This window comes from Hemicordylus capensis, chromosome 5, assembly GCF_027244095.1.
Source record: "Hemicordylus capensis ecotype Gifberg chromosome 5, rHemCap1.1.pri, whole genome shotgun sequence".
Lineage (NCBI taxonomy): Eukaryota > Metazoa > Chordata > Lepidosauria > Squamata > Cordylidae > Hemicordylus > Hemicordylus capensis.
The window spans coordinates 135,380,303-135,395,238 of NC_069661.1; the positions used below are offsets into that span (position 1 = coordinate 135,380,303).

Sequence of the window (14,936 nt, forward strand, 5' to 3'; positions counted from 1 at the left end):
ACGGCCAAGTCCCTCACTTAGATAGATGCAATAATGGGGTAGGGGGTAATTTCTGTTACAGGACGGATCATGTAGACCCTAGGGAATGTATTGGAATGTACTGGAATGACAGGGAATGCCTACTGAAATGCACCGGTTCCTTCCAAATAGCCATAGGAATGCATGGAATTTCCAAATGGCCATTCAGAAATTCAATGCATTCCTTGACCATTTGGAAAGATACAGTGCATTTCAGTGGGTATTCCTTGTCTTAGGTTGTCCTGACACTATCCACCATAGGACATGCATGCAAAGGTCCCAGGTTTGATCCCTGGCAGAATCTCCAGGTAGGGCTGGGAGAGATTTCTGCCTGAAACCACTTTTTTCACCAACTTTTGTTATTTCGGGGGGTGGGTTGAAGAAGTTTGTTGCTTGCTTCTTGCATCCTCAATTACTGCTGTAGTAATCACAAGACAGGTTCACACTGCCACTGTTACTGGGGCCATTAATTTCATTTATTTGTGTATTGAGCGGGGTGGGACTGTGTGACTTCATTTTAGTTGCAGGGAGTACAAAAATGTTCATGTTTCAACATGTGGAAGTGCTATTTTATGGTTTGAGGATGCTATTTTATGGTTTTGAGTGATCATAGTATTTGGTAAGCCAACCATTTTAATCAACACAAAATGTTGGAAAATTTACAGTTTGAATCCTGATACCTATTTTGGGCTGAGTGGGTGTTGCTAACTATGCCTGAAATAGAATTAAAATATTGCTTAACAATAATGTGTTGTCAGATTTTTAAGAAAGAAATCTTGTGGTACCAAAGTGGTGATGGTATTCTGTGAATCTGAAGGTAAATTCTGTGAATCTGAAGGTAAATTCTGTGAATTTGAAGGTAAATTCTGTGCCCAGGCACTGAGGGTTGTAATGCTATTAATCTGAAGACGCATGGGTAGTAACTTCTATCAAACAAGGTATAAAACACTAGTCCCTCCAATAAAATACTGATCAAAATGAGCATTTTTTCCTGTAGAAAGGAAAATCCATCCTGGAACTTCAGAGGGAGCTTCTGTGTAGAAAAGTCCTAGCAGAAAACATTTCCTAATGGCGCTGTAGTGCAAGTACAGTTAAGATGAAGGGTTGTTTCAAATAATAAGGCCTGATCAGTCAATTGGTGACAAAATCCAAACTGTCCTCTAATCTGCCTGAATGTTTGTAGACATCAGCTAGGTGACACTGGTTCTTTAAATCTGGTGCAGATCTGACATAAAGTGGCTGAGATACAGCAGTTTTAAAGTTGATCCTTAAACACTAGAAAACAAGCATGGGCTACTAGCGCTGTTCACTGGATGCTCCAATCCTGATGAAAATGTAGCGTCCCCCTAGCCTCTCCCACCATGGCCATCTCTGTGCAATTCATCACATTCCAGGCACTGGGAGGGGATCCCTCTAAAGCGTGCGCACGTGCTCACATGGTCTTTTATGTCCAGTCAGTTAGTTTTAGATCCTGCTCAGGTTGAATCAGGAAGTCCCACTCTGAATACCTGTGCGCACACACTGCCTTGATAATGCTGACCAGAACAAAACTCATTCCACACACACATTAAAAAAATTAAAGATAACACTGGAGGGAATGTAAGAAAAAAGTAATCATCTGATTAAACACTAGGCTCTGTAACTTCACACACTACTCTCTTGCAAAGTCTAGGCACTAGGCTCTGCAAAATCCTTCAGCTGGGCTGATCAGTTCAATGAACCAGTTGGTTCGAAGCAGTTGGTGATTGAACTGCCCAAAATGGCCTGGTTCATGATTTAACTTGTTCTACACATCCCTAGTGCCTAGTTTGTTTATGTTTATTTTTACAAACCTGGAAATTCAGTCATGCAAAAACCTTTGGTTTAGAAGAGTTAAAATACTTTTCATTTTCACTCGTGCTCTAAAAATCATGGGAATTACAAGTTAAGGTGCCCACCTTAACTTCAGCACCAAATAGGCTGTAAAGAAGTTTACAATCTCATATGTTATGCTGGCTTTAGAAATGAGGCTCCATACAGCCATACTTTGTTTTTTCTGAGGAGGGATGCATCATCAGGTGCAAATTCAACAGGTGCAGCTTCCACTTTCACTTCCAAGAGATGCCTGATTCATTTCTGCTGATGTATCTCTACAAGGCACATTGATTTCCCAAAAATGTCACCTCAAATAACCTGGACTGCTTCCAATGGATAGTTTCAGTCATGGAATGTTTTCTAGGCTGACATCAATTTCGCACACTTCAGCCAAAACTGGTAACAGCAGCTGGAAGGACAGCTGGATGAAGTATTTGACTCTTTCAAGCACTTAAGCGGAATTTTATCCAAACCTGAAATGTGATATATTAATAGCATATTTACAAAGAGAAAAGATTGCATAGTCATTGCCATTTATTTTAAAAATTGATCTGTGGAACTCAAAGACTCTGGAATGCTCTCCCAGTGGCCATTCGTTCCTCGGACTCCATCACGGCTTTTAGAAAGCTTTTAAAGACTTGGCTTTTTACCCAGGCTTTTACATGATTGTTTTCTACTGCGGCTTCTCTGTGTTTCTATTTGTTGTATTTGTTGTGTTGTTTTTATGCCTGTTTTTATATGTTTTTGTACTTTTAACATGATGTTTTTATTGTGTTTTTATTGTATGTTTTTAACTTTTGTAAACCGCCTTGGGGTTATCTTTTTAATGAAAGGCGGTATATAAATGCAAAAATAAATAAATAAATAAATAAATAAATAAATAAAATAAAGCCACTTAATACACTATGAATATATTTGAACATGTTCAAGAACAAAGCAAACTGAGGTGGCATCTTTATCTACAAATGGAAGGATAGCAGAACACCTTAAGCAACAGCTAGTCCATTCAGATCTAAGCCAAATAAAGGATGGAGGATAATTCACAAATATGTTCCTATCTAAAATAGATGTTTTTGCTCCTTTAGTAGAGGAAATGTGTCAGCGTATTCTAAGGCAATCAGGCAATGCTCCCCATCTTATTGTTCTGAATTGGCAAGGAGTAAAATATAGTTAAACACAGGGCACAAAGCCACCATGAAGAGTCCCATCTGCCCTCTTTCCTTCATTCATATTGAGGACCAATAAAGTCCTTGCATTGGCAGCAGCCTGAAGGAAAGAGGGAGAATGACTTAATGAAGGAATGATATGAGAAACTGTTCTATTTATTGAATTTCTGCTTAGACATTTACTATGGTACATAGTATTAGAGGGAAGAACTGTGTCTTGTGGAAATCCATCAAATAAAATTCTAACAGGCACATGTGTAAGAAGAGATTGTGGCTGGATTGCGGACTTGTTGAATTTCTGACTGGACCATCAGTATACAGGTGATAATTGGTGAAACACTGTGCCTTGTAGAGATACATCAGACAGAAATTCATCAGGGGAATCTCTAAAAGTGATTGGGCTGCATGGAGCCTCATTTCTAAAGCCAGCATAATATAAGAGACACTAAACGTTTTTCAGCTTATTTGGTGTAGAAGTTAAGATGGATGTCAATCGGGAACATGATGGGCATGGGGTGGGGAAATATGGGCAAGCTTATTCCAGTACGGGGAAGTGCCCAGTCATCATGCCACTTGCCCTGTGTAGCTGCTCGATTTGATGGCAGTAGCAGTGAAGCTGCAGTTGGCCAACCTCCAGAATGGCCCTGTCTGAGAGCAGCTGCTACTCTATCAAAAGGTATTGAGGTCTTGCAAGATTTCAGAATGAGATCTAGTTTTCAGCTGAAATCTCATGATAATTGCCAGAACTGTCAGGAACTATATAAGAGTGAACAGGTCAATGATGAGGGGTCACTAACCGAGGAGCAAATGTGCTGATGTGCCCATGACTCGGAATAACTAGAAGGGAGCACTAGTAGAGGTGGCGTGATTGAAACTAACCTCCTTTCTGGTGGTGTAACCCTGAAACCTCTGAGCAGGGGCATAACTACAATTAGGCAGGGGGAGGCCGTTGTCTCGGGGCCCCCCGCCTTGGGGGGGCCCCCTCAGAGGCTCTCCCCCACCCTTTTGAAATCATTAAAAAAAAATTATCCTCCTTGTTCTGGCGCTGCCCGCTATTTGCTTGTTGTTTGTCTCCACCCGGCGCCTACCCGATCTTCCTTTTGTGGACAGTGGGGAGGGAATCGCCTAAGGCGTGTTTACTCACGGGTGATACTAAACCACCCGCCTCGTTTGCATTACAGACATATAGAAACCAGGTTCGACGCAAACTTAACGTTTGCTGTTTGTTGACATGCTGTGTCTTTCAAATAGCTTTTGGCAGCACTGGAGGAAGCAGCTTGGCTTGCTGGATTGCAGAGCAGGTAAATCGCACTTGAGGAAAGGAGATATTTAGGCATGGTTGGGGAGTGGTTGGCGGGGCTTCGGGGCTTCCAAGCGAGCAAGCCAACGCTTTTTCCAACTCAAGCAGCTTTCCACAACCGTTAGGTAGGAGGGCAAGGAAGGTTGCAATTCCATGCCCACTTATCTTACCTGGGAGCCAGCCCCATTGAACTCAATAGGACTGCCGCCTCCTGCCCTGACACTCCCTGGGTGTCAGTTCTTTTTAGGGCTATATATATTCTAACCTCATTCTGAGTTCTGTCCACCCTTGGGGGGGCCCCTCAGAGGCTCTCCCCCACCCAGCGCCTACCCGATCTTCCTTTTGAAGTCATGTTAAAAAAAACTGGGGGGGGGGCATTTAAGAATCTTGTCTCAGGGCCCACTCCAACCTAGCTATGCCCCTGCCTCTGAGGCTTATGAGAAGAAGCAGGTGTTTGCTGTGGTCCTGTGAGCTGGGTACTTGGGAGCTTGACAATATCTTAACTTGAGGTTTCGATAATTTTTAGAGCATGAATGAAAATATCAAGCAACTTAACTCATCTTTAACCAACAGTTTTTTGATGACTAAATACACCATGAAAATGTAAGGTATACTCTTTGCCTTTAAGCCCAAACTGAAAATGGAAATAAAGGAACCTTAAAGTGTGATTTTAAGTTCAAACTATGTTTAGCACTGAAACATGCACTTGTAAGCCTGTATCTGCCATTACTGCCACTGAGAATTAAATAAGCATCCTGAAAGCAAAACAGAGTCCTTAGGGACATTTTAAATTCCAATCTATAGTATCACTTAAGATTTCTGTTTCCCTCCCTGTTCCTGTAAATTCTACAAGGACAGCAGCATTACGGATTATTATTCAGAAGCTACAAGCGTAAGCACTAACATTTTCAAGCCATTTGGGGTTTTGAATGCTTTAAAAGTGAATTTAGTTGTTATGAATGTTACATTATACAGGCACAGTCATGCCAGTATAGTTGAGGAGTGTTTCAATACTGCACTATTATAAGCCCTGAACATTCTATTGCTTACCAACCCAATCCCACTGAAATCCTGTACACATCAACTAGGGGGGAAAGGACACTACCCCTACAAGTTTGGTGCAAAATGACAGAGATTTTTGCTGCAAAAAGGCTGTTTAAGTTTTTACCTCCTAAAACAAGTGGTCAAAGTGTTGGTGCATTTTTTCACCACAGTTTTTATTTATTTTTAGGGATATATATATATATATATAGAGAGAGAGAGAGAGAGAGAGAGAGAGCGCATTTTCTTTCTCTTTACTATTCTATACTAGAACTGTGGAGCCACCTCCACAGCTGCCCACAATTGGCTGCACCCCTCACTACCTGTGGCTCCACCCGTCACCAGGACTAGGCAGGTGCCTTAGCAATAACTGGCAAATTGTAGATTTGTAGGTAATGATTGCTCATCAGCAGAAACACAGAGAAATATGGAAAACAACGGTTGCTTTATGCTGCTTAACAGAACTACAGTAGTGTGTACATTTGCATCTAACACAGCAGGATCAAAACACAAGCACACCACACACACACACACACACACACACACACACACACACACAGAGAGGGGAAAATAACTGTACAAGCCATGAGTAAAGCACAGACCAGTAGGGATGTGCACGGAACCGTGGAGCTGCGGTCTGGCACTGGGGTGGGGGTCCCTTTAAGGGCGGGGGAGGGTGTACCCATCCCTCCCTCCGCTTGTCTCCCGCCGCGCATCTGTTTATCAAGCATATGGGGCAGCAGGATACCTCTCTGCCGCCCCTTCCCCCTCTGGCAGCAAAAGGCTTCAGGAAGCCTTTTGCGTGTGCGCACTAGGGGTGTGCAATTTGGATTTTTGGTGTTTCGATTCGGATCCAAACCGAAACACCCCTGTTCTGTTTTGTATCCGAATATGGCCCATCCGAATCACCCCTGATTCGATTCAGATCCAAATTAATCCAAATCTGAATAGATTCGGATTTAAAAATGGGTCCCAGGGGCAAAATAGTGGGGTGGGGTAGTAGTGCCCAATGGGTGGAGGCTACCACCCAAATTTCAGGGGGATTGGGCAGAGGGCTGATTTTTGGTGAATTCCTGAAGTTTACGCGTTTTTAAGGTTTCCCCCCATTAGGTATAATGGAGGGTGTATTGCTTCACGTCAGGGGGAAAGGGGTGGCCTAGTGGTAGTGGGGTTGGTGGTAGTGCCGGGTAGTGGGGTTGGTGGTAGTGCTGGGTAGGGGCAAGGAAGCTACCTGAATTTTTTCAAAGGATTTGGGCAGAGGGCTGATTTTTGGTGAATTGTTGAAGTTTATGCGTCTTTAAGGTTTTTCCTCATAAGGTATTATGGAGCTTCTAGCAGCCCCATAAGTGCACTTGGGGGGTGCTGGGGTGGCCCAGAGCGAGTGGTGGTGTAGTGCACATAGGGTGCCATAGGAGGAATTGTTTACTACCAGTGAATTGGGTTGCGGGTATGTAAAGAGGTATTCGCAGCCCTCTTCATGGACTTTGTACATATTTTCAAGTCATCTTGAAGTGGGTTTCTTCCAGTAGAAGGTTTCTTCCAGGCTTGCTTAGAAGCTTGTATAAGCACTGGCAGCATAGGCAAGGCGGTAGGTTGGGAAGGATCCTCAATGTTCTCAGTGACCTATTTGAGGCTGAGGCCCAAGGTCTTGATCATTTCATTGATCAAGAAGTGATAATTCTTATGTTCTTCCTTAGGTGAACCAGTTATTTGTGAGTCAGTGTCTGAATCCAGTGCAGGGTCCTCAGGAATGGGGGATGGTTCACCAAATGATGGGGTACCTTGCAGAGTATTTTCAGGGGGTATCAAAACCGGTTGAACTGGCAGAATAGGCTGTACAGGTGGAAGTATTGGTACCACTGGATGTGGTGGATCCGACAGAGTGGTCAGTGCAAGAGGAGACTGGGTCAGTTTCCACTGATATCGTAGCGTGAGTTGTATGTAAGAAAGATGAGCCCAAGGTGACTGTATGCATCGCTGCCCTTGAGTCATGGAGTTTTGGGGGGCATAAAAAGATGCCCTCATCCTTTTTGGGGTCAGCACAACACATTATGCATAGAGATTCAACATAGCAATCAGTATGCACGTAACCCTCAAAGAGTGAATGAGGTGTTGAAGGAAAAAGGACTTGCCCTGACAGGCAGTCGCCCCCTTCTTGGTGGTACCATTGGGATGAAGTAGGGTACGTAGGACTATATGAGTGTGCACTCCAGGGCTTCTCAGGTTTTCCACTTCATCAAATTATGTCTCTCTCCTTCCATCAGACAGCCATGTGTGACAGAAGAAAAAGACGAGGTCCTCGGGATTTCAACAACATCCTCAGTATTGCTGAGGTTGATGATACTGGGATGGGTTGGAGAGAATGGATAAACACCCTGAGACAGGGCCACATTCGCCTTTGAAGGCAGAGCCAAGATATTACATGGAGGTACTTCAGTCATCATCAACAGCGAGTGTCTGGTCGTCAGGGAGTCAAGAGTCAGCATCCCCTCATGTTGTGGTTCCTTGATAGGTACAATTTTCAGCTTTGCAATCGTAAACCATAGTACCAAGGACAGCAACATGTTTTCCGACATCAACTTGTTCTATATTAGTACTTCTTTTGGTTGTGAAGGCATCGATATTAACAGCGTGGGTTTCGGGTGCTTTGATTTCAAAGATTTTCCTGGTGCTGACTGTTTCAACATCATGGAATTTTCCTGACCTCAAGGTCTTAGATGCCGAGTCCACCTTTGCTTTCTTGGGGGCTACATACGTTGAAGCAGTAGATGAAGAATCGGCATGCCATTTCATATCAGATTTAGCCCATCCTGGTTTGACTTCTTTCGGAGTCAGGGAAGAAGGCTTCAGCACTTTCTCCTTCAATGCCGGAATCAGTCGGAGGGTGACTGGATCTAGGACTCAGGGTATCCCGAGTAGGGATACTCCTTGAGCCTCAAAAGCCTAATTTTGTGTGTTTCCTTAGAAAACTCTTGACAAATATTACAATTCTCCATGTTATGTTCTTCTCCTAGACAGAGAAGACACAGCAGGCCGATCTGAAGAGGGGAAAGTGGCAGTTCATTTCCTGTACCACTTGAATGTTTTTTTTCTTTCTTTCTGTCATGAAAACTGTCTGACAAAGAAAGCAACGATATTCTTTCACAAGAAAAATAGTTAGAAAAACTCTCTCTTATCTGAAAGGCTGAGGCAGCAGACCCCAGCCAAAGCAGAATAACCTTTGTAGGCATACATACTAGTCAGCGGTCAGAAAGGAACTGAGGAGAGCAGTGCTCTGCCCACCCTTTTGTTGGACACATGTGCACCATGGGCAGAGTCGGTGCCCACCTTAACTTCCACACCATATAAGCTGTAAAGACTTTGTACAGTCTGGTATATGATAATGGCTTTAGAAATGAGGCTCCATGTAGCCACATATTGACTTGATCAGAGATGCATCAGGAAGAAATTCATCAGGGGCATCTCTAGGAAGTGATTACAGAAGCTGAACCTGTTAAATGTCTGCCTGGGTGAATCCCTCCCCAGCTCTATGTCCAACTGAAAGACCAGGGCAAAGTGTGGGTGCATGGAACCTCATCATTTCTAAAGCTATTATCATATTCTAGACTGTACAAGCATACAAGTTAAAATGGGCACCTTAGGGCATTGCCAGTTTTGTAAGATCGATACTATTTCCCAAAGAGTTGGAAATGTTATGATCCTTATCGACAAAGAGTGCCTGTGGCAAAGTGGGAGGTACTGGCAGACTCAGGGTCAGTGTTATCTCTATTTTTTATCATCTGTGTGCGGAATGAGTTTTGTTCTGGGGAGCAGTATTAAGGCAGTGTGTGCTCACATGCATTCAGAGTGGGACCTTGCAGCTCAACCTGAGTGGGATCTAAAATTAACTGAGCTGACATCAAAAAATGTGTGAGCTCGTGTGTCTTAGAGGGAACACTGCTCAGGGTAACCAGCAGATATGTCAATTTTACAAATATCTAAATGTGTGGGCGGGGGGAGAATCTAATGGGGCCATTAAAAAATGACAACAACCCAACACTGCTCACATGTTAGTCAATGGGACAGAATCTTCATGAGCCTAGACAGTTAACACTAGCAGGTAGGTGAAGCTAATGGGATTCAACGGTGAGAAAGAGTGAAGAGGAAGGCTGCAGCAAAAAGAGCAGGAAGTGTCTCAGCTTGAACAACCTGTTCTGCTTCTGGAGGAGAAAAGCTGTGGCTTCCTCACTAGTCAGGTAACCCTGTTCTTCTTCTGAAAGGGGAGCGATTTGACAGAATTGTTATGAAGTATTGCCCTCCCAGTTGTTGGTGGGCATGTCCTGAGGAAATTTCTCCTGCTTTATGGGAACTGCCCAGCTTTATGGGCACACTGGAGGTTCAGATAAGCACAATTAGACTTAACAGAAGAAATGTGCCTTAGCCTACTTTGTAGGTGCTACACAAAACTGAAGAGCCCTGCCTTTTTACATTAACTCTTGAAGCTTTAGGAGCTGCAACTGAGTTCCAGTGCCCCCACACACAATGCCACTGCCCCACCCCAAAAACAGAAAAAATAAAATTTGCACTTGAAGTAAAACCCAAGTTAGAGCAGGGACTCCTATCTTGGGTGCTAACTTGTGTTTTCTCATCATGATCAGCCACGGGCTCAGGTAACACAGGGATGTAAAGCAACATTTTATTGGTGGGTCCATGCCTGTTTATAGTAATGTTAACTAACTGTTTATAGTAATGTTAACTAACTAATAGTTTGATTTTAATTGTTAATTTGTTTTTAATTGTTTTTATCATGTTGCGAACCGCCCTGAGCCGTATCGGAAGGGCGGTATATAAATCTAATAAATAAATAAATAAATAAATAAAATAAACTTCTAATTCTAACTAGAACATCTGGAGATACAGTCAAATGTGATCCCCCCCCCCACAGTTGGTGGCTATGTCCTAAAATTTTGGAAAAGTCTTAGTATATATGAATGGAATATACACTACATTGTTTGTCCATTGGGCCAAATGGAAGAATTTGCACATTTCAAGCATAATGAAATGGTTTCAAACTTGTTAACCATCATAAGGGTACTTATAGGCAGTAAGTGACAAATTCAGGAGTGGCCGAAATGCTGGCTGCCCCAAACCTGGCATTTTGCAGAAATGACAAAATTTATATAATATGCACATCTGAGCAGTGGTGAAAGAGATCAGAGTATGTCATGATGCCTGGTCTCTTTATACTGTTCCCATGAGAATGAGATTAGATTTGTATAAATTGATTTTTAAAAGCTTAATCCTGTTATAACAGATGACTGTTTTTGCATTATCTGCTACAGCATTTTATATGTATGTTCTTTGTCTTGTACAATTTTTTCATGTGTAAATCTTTATATGGTAATAAAGCACAAAAAATCATTATTCAATTAGTTTCTATTAGTCACACAGAAGAATAATTACACTAGTTATTTTAAGCAGTAGTTGAAGCATTTGTAAAATGAATTTTAAACACAAAATGAATCTTGCTGCCTTTTAAAACTATGCCTTCTAATGCATTTATTTGCAGTTTTAACAAAAAGCAACATACATGGGAAAACAATAAAATGATATTGTTTTAAACTATGAGTTCCAGAAAGACAGCCATGTTAACCTGATATAGCCCCCCCCACAAAAAAAAACCCCACAAAGAATTGTGTAGCACCTGATAAAGTGTGTCCAAGCCACAGCAACACTTTTAAGTCTTTCAAGTGCCAAAAGTCTTTGTCAACTGTCAGGCAGACAGCTATGAAGATAAATGCTGTAACCAAACAAAAATATTCATACTTCCTTTAATAAACCAATGATCAGCAATGATTTAAAGCATTAGTCACTTAAATACCTTTTACAAAGTTCCATTTTGAACTATGATTATATGTTCTATTTTGAATTATGATTTTGTTATAAATTACTGATTCTTCATCGATTTAATTTTGTTCTAAAATTATTAAAAGTTCCACCCACTGGACCATATAAATTCAACATAAAGTGTGCTCATCTATTCCTTTAATTCTGAAATTAAATACAGGCACATAACACCACTTTTTCTTCTCTCTACATTTGAAATATTTGATACATAGTAATATTCTACTTACACAGACAAGACAAGCACATACAGTTGAGGAACAATAGCATTTTTAGCACTGCTTTAAATTTCCCCACCAAATTATCCACAGAGTCACACTATTATTTTATTTAATACATTTATATACCACCTGATAAAGATCTCTAGACAGTTAACAAACCAATTTTACCTTAACTCTTTTTCCTTCTTTAGAAACAATATTCATTTTTATACGAGAAACTTCAGAAGGAGGGGTTACATTTATCAGTAAATCTCCAGAGATCTTTCATTAGTCCTACGAATCTCTTCAACAAGCAAAACACTCTGCTGAATTCATTAAAGCAATCTCAAGTATAAGAGCATACCACATATAGTTCGAGCCCACAAAATGGTCTTAGGAACACATTTTATTCCAACACAGAGGCAACACGAACCTAATCAGTGCCATGACTGGAGATCACTTGGAACACCATGTAAGCCACTGAGATTACTAAAGCAGAGGGGTGGGGGTGGGGACTAGATGCTTAGAGTCCCATCCTACAGGTATTTTGTGATTAGTCCTTCTGCTTGTGGGAGGGCTGCTGATGGAGAAGGATGTCAGTGGCAGGAAACTCCTATACAGGGAGCAACATACCTGCAAAGGGTGGTGAAGATGCACACGTGCCTTGATTGACCCCTTAATTTAGGGTGGGGAGCCTATGAATGTGTAGAGTATCAGCTTGAACCAGTGTAGAACAAAAATAGATTTCTGCATGTGACTTCACTGACATTTGAGAGTGTCAGTTACCTGTTTAGAATAGACCTCTCCCTGCCCTGCTGCCAAATCAGTAATTAGCACTGTAAGCACTGACTATCAGTAAGCACTGGCCATCAGGAATTCCTGCTGTGCAGCAGCCAAAATGTATGTCTCTATGGCGCAGGGATTACTTTTTCCAACACATAATTTTTTGTAAGCCCTTTAGTTTTACCATTTAGTTAACATGAAATCATATTAAATAATATCATAAAATCATTAGGCTAAATTGCTGTACACATGGGACAGGGCCTTCTTTGTTGTTGGCTGCAGGCTCTGTATTGCTCTCCCAGTGAATGTCCACTTTTTGACAACTGAGGCTGCTTTTAAAAAACAACTAATTTGGCACCTTTTAACATGGTGATTCTCTTTCTTTAGCAGGGAGAGAGTAACTGGCCATATCCACCCCCAGCACAGTACCTCCAGTGACTGTTGCTGGTGTCTATCTTGTGTTTCATTTTAGATTGTGAGCCCTCTGGGGACAGGGATCCATCTTATTTATTTATTATTTATCTGTGTAAACCAACCTGACCCATTTTTGGAAGGGCGGTATAGAAATCAAATAAAAAACTAACTAATGACTTTTATTTGTTCAGGCTTTTACTAGGGATGTGCAAACTGGCTCGAGGTCAAGCCGGTTCACCATCAAACTGGGCCCGGTTCAGCTCGACTACGAGCTGGCTCTGGTTCTACATTTTGAAAAATATTTTTTATTTTATTACTTTTAACATTCATGATCAAGCCATGCAAAGGCCCATTGTGCATTAGCCTCCAAAATGGCCACTACTACCAGAGGAAGGGCTGGAACAGACCGAAAATGGGCTGAACAGACCCTTTTTAGAATGCCGGCATGGGGAGGGGGAGATAGCAGAGACACACACACACCCCCACGTGGCGGCTGCACTGACCAAGATCTGGCAGTGAGTGTTAAAAGTTTTTAAATCTATATATTTAAGCTTAGAACCCCCAAACAGGCTAGAATTCAAGCCAAGCCAGGTATATTTTTGGTAGCGGGGGGACCGAACATGCCCGGTTTGGTTTGAGTCTGGTATTGAACCAAACCAGGCAAAACAGTTTTGTGCACTCCCCTAGCTTTTACCCCTTAAAGTCTTTTTAAAAAGTTCTCCTGCTTTAGTTGTCTATTTTATGGTTTTTATTTTATTTTATTTTTGGTGCTATGGTTTTTACTGTTTAACTGGTTTTACGTTTTTAAATTATTTTTATTGTATTTTATCTTTTGGAAACCACCTTAGGATAATAATATCATAAAATCAGTAGGCAGTATAAAAATTGAACAATAGATATAATCTCAACCATAATTTTATTTGTAATCTGGTTAGATAATATCTGAAATGAAGACTTGTGATTTTAATGAATAATTAGTTTAGGTATTTATGCTAAAAATAACTTAACCAAAAATATTTACCTATGAGGTACACACCACGTAAAAGTTTTATTTTCAATCAAAAGGAACAACCAAAGGTAAAAGCTGTTCCTGGTTTCAATGACACCCAAGCTTTTGAGGCTGTATCTTGCTAGTCTTTAGATTATTTTTTTCAAAACCACGTGTACCCCCAGCTCTCCTCTCACCATTTCCTCACACTCCTAACATCCCAGAGCAGTCCAATCCAATCTGTAGAGTTCAGAATCCTTCAAGAACATAAATCTTTCCCCTGACCTGCAGCAGTCCTTAATAAATTAATTAATTAAGTAAAATCTTTGTTAGCTGACCCATAACAAATTGGTCTCTGGGTGGCTCACAACACAGCAATAAAACAGCGAGTGAAAACACATAACACATGAAATCACAAAACATCAAAAATATAAAATATACAAGATATCAGAAGATTTTAAAGTCAGTTTTAAAATTCAAATTTAAAAGGCCTTCATTCCTAACCTCATTCCCTCCTTGCTCTAGCTATCAATAATGTTCCCTCCACAATTCACTTGCCTTACTTCAGAAAGAGAAATGAAAAGGAAGCAATGGATCATTTAATGCAGAGATGGGCACAGTGTTCCCTCTAACAGAGATTCCCAGATGTTGTTGACTACAACTCCCATAATCCCCAGATGTAATTTATTATGGCTGGGAATGTGGGAAGCAATAGTTCAGCAATAGCTGAGAACTAAGGTTTCCTACTCCTACTTTAATCTATAATTCCACTCAGAGCTAACACACAATTTCCTGAGATAAGCTTTATTGATATGTGCCTATCAAAGATTTTAATGAAAACTTCCAAGAAAAGGCTCTATTACATATTTAGACAATTTACAACATTATTTAACTGCTATTTCAGTGAGCGTTACTAATGTTTAACCTAAATCTACTTCCCTGTAGTTCAAATACAACTGATTCTGAATGTATCCTTAATCAGCAGGACTAGGAAAAGCAGTATTGATCTGCCAGTCAAGGTCTCTTCCTCTCCCCTTCCCTGCAGATGTGATGGAGAAGGATGGGGAGGACTTCATGACCAGAGTTAGATTGATTTGCATTCAGATTTTCACACATCATTGTAACAGTAATGTGGCCAGAAGCCTAAACAGGAGCCTATACTAGTCAGCTATAAACAGACTTTCAAGTATGCGTGCTTATTTTGAATATAAACTCACTCCACGTTGTCTACCTGTAAATTACACCATGTTTGAAATGTCAGAGCAGGTAGTAAAAGGCTTCAAGGAAAT

General features: G+C 41.2%; 1 protein-coding gene across 14 annotated transcripts in view; it reads right to left on the reverse strand.

The window, feature by feature from the left end:
- MPPED1 (metallophosphoesterase domain containing 1) overlaps positions 1–14,936 on the reverse strand; it is a 191,577-nt gene that overhangs the window by 172,864 nt on the left and 3,777 nt on the right. For 3 of the 14 annotated variants that reach the window (XM_053257919.1, XM_053257915.1, XM_053257917.1), the window contains exon 2: positions 11,063–11,158. The exons of 8 other annotated variants lie outside the window; for them this stretch is intronic. The gene's annotated coding sequence lies outside the window, so the exon portion shown is untranslated. Of the gene's footprint in view, positions 1–11,062; positions 11,159–11,651; positions 11,671–11,826; positions 11,846–11,895; positions 11,913–14,936 lie in introns of those variants that run through there. 3 more of the 14 variants (XM_053257923.1, XM_053257924.1, XM_053257925.1) reach the window with 3 other exon arrangements.